Source organism: Electrophorus electricus, chromosome 8 (assembly GCF_013358815.1).
Source record: "Electrophorus electricus isolate fEleEle1 chromosome 8, fEleEle1.pri, whole genome shotgun sequence".
NCBI lineage: Eukaryota > Metazoa > Chordata > Actinopteri > Gymnotiformes > Gymnotidae > Electrophorus > Electrophorus electricus.
Window position 1 is genome coordinate 6,460,926 of NC_049542.1, and position 2,495 is coordinate 6,463,420.

The following is a 2,495-nucleotide window of genomic DNA, read 5'->3' on the forward strand; positions in this document are numbered from 1 at the left end:
TTTGGATGTCAAACCTCTCCTAGTAATGCCTTCAAATACATTAGACCTATAGATGGAACAATTACTGTGACTGTGCAGAAATGAGCCCCACTGTCAACGTAATTAAGATGGACATATATATATATATATAAAGAAATAATAATAGAACAAAAAGCAGGCAAAGTAGTAAAATAAAAGAACATCCCCAAAACAAACTTGGAACATTATTATGGGACTGCTTGTTTATACATACTTTGCTTGGAAGGTTCGAGGCTTATGCACAATACTTAAATGATAGCTCACACTGCACTTTAATCTTAAAGTCATCATACCATTTTAAATCTAACATGCTGTAGAAAAATGAATACCTTTACTGTCAGATCACATTTTACAGGCTACTGGCAGACTCTGCGTCATCTAGTGCTGCACAAAACCTTCAGTCAACTTCCTTTTCTGCTAACCCATATAGAACATTGCATATGAAAATACTCCATTATATTTAAAAAATCTCCACTGTCAGATGTAGTAGTCAGTGATGCAGATGAAAGATGCAGTTTTTATTTCTGAACTGACAAATAAAAACATTGCACCACTATGAAGGGTAATAATACCAGGAACTTTTGTAGACGCTGATGGCAAACCAATAAAGTATTGTAGCCAAACAAGTATTATTACAAAGGGACATTACTAGCAAAACCAACAATCTGTCACTCGAACTCTCGAATCTGTGCTTTCACTAACATGAAACAGCATCTCTGGCTGTTATCTACACACCTAAGAGACCCCCCTCCCCCGCTCTGGGAATAGAGCTGCAGCTTTTTTTTTTGGTTGTTGTTGCCGGTTCCTCCCCGGAGCAGCTAGCGACAGGATATGAGAAATGCAGAGATGGCAGAGAGGGGCAGGCGCGCTTGCGGGGGCTCAGACAATATGTGGGGCGATGACTATCAGCAGGCGCTCTGGGGAACCGGCCTCAGCGCTGTGAGAAGGTGGGCAAGGGCAGCAGTAACCGCTGCGTGCTGAGGAGCGCGCTCGGCTGCAAGGACGCTATCGCCTTGGCATGCCAGCCTGCTATCGTCACAGGGGTCACGTAACAGTCACTTGCTTTACGAGGGACTTCCAGGCACGTGTGTGTGTGCGCGTGCTGGGGCAGACAGGTCAGATGAAGATAAACACAGAAGAATGCACTGGTGAGACCAAATTGTATTTCTAAAAGTTATCAGGAAAGGCATCTTGCCGTAAGGGGGCGGGGCGCGGTTGCTGTAGGGATCACTTACTATACATCAACAGGCAGGAGGCAAGACAGGGAGAAAGAGAACACAAGGAAGCTGATGAGGAAGAAAGTAGAGAGCTTCAGGATGGTACCGAGGTCATGCACTGCACCAAGGTCCAGAGCTTCCTGAAGAGGGCACATGTGTGGCATGCGTTTGTGGATAGATGGACAAACAGATGCTGCACTGCCCCCATTCTCCTCGGTGTAAGAGCACGCGGCTCAGCCTAGCATGCTCCCAGAGGGATCCAGTGCGGCGTTACGCCGTTGTACATGCTCGGCACGTATCAACCAGAGCACGCGCATTAGACGCATGAAGAAAGAGAGAACAAAGTAGCCTATCAAAGCCTGGCCTTTTAATCAGCAGAGGATCGCAACCACCCTAAAGGGGCTAATTTAGGATTATTTGAGGGATTTAAGGTTTAAGGATTTCATGATGAGTTTCAACCAAAACTGACTTGCAGTGGCGCATTAAGGATAGCAAAAAACCCCAAAACACCCTAAAAGCCTACTGAGCAGCTTAAGACCTCTGATGAGTGCGCATTTGAATGTATCCTGTACTAAAGCATGCTTTAGTGACACATCATACTCTTGATATTTTCATCAAATGTATAGCAGCAAGCAAGTATTGTTGCCACAACCACCCCCCTCTTCCAACTCCATTCCACACCAAGACATTTCTACTCACATTGGGACACGATAGGAAGCTTTTTTTTCTGCTTCTTCGCTGGATACTGATTGTGCTTGGCTGGGTATTGACGTTTACAGCACTTTGCACTGGGGGTGGGGGGTTATAATACACATACATAGTTGTGAAAGCAGATGCTAAAAACCCTTTTATGCAGGGTTTTTCATTATTCTGCATGATTTGTAGCTGAAGCACACTATGCACCTCTCATATGTCGTTGTCAAGCACATCTCATACTCCATTGTCAAAACGCTCACCTCTGACAAATATACACCTCTTTTGGATTGAAGAGACAAATATCTTAGGAAAGGAACAATAGTTGGTTTATTTGTCATGCACAGAGTGATTTTTCGTATTTTACAGTGGAATGTGAGGAAGGCATTTTCCTTACAGCTTTGGATCAGGGTGATGTGGGACTTTTAACTTAACAGACCTTATGTCAAACCCCAGTCAGCAACTCTCCACTTCCCTTAAGCCTCTGACTGCAATTTCAGCCTGATAGTGGAAAGTGGGGAAAAACTGCAGGAGATCAAAAGCACGCTGGGAATGGAAGCTCTGAGC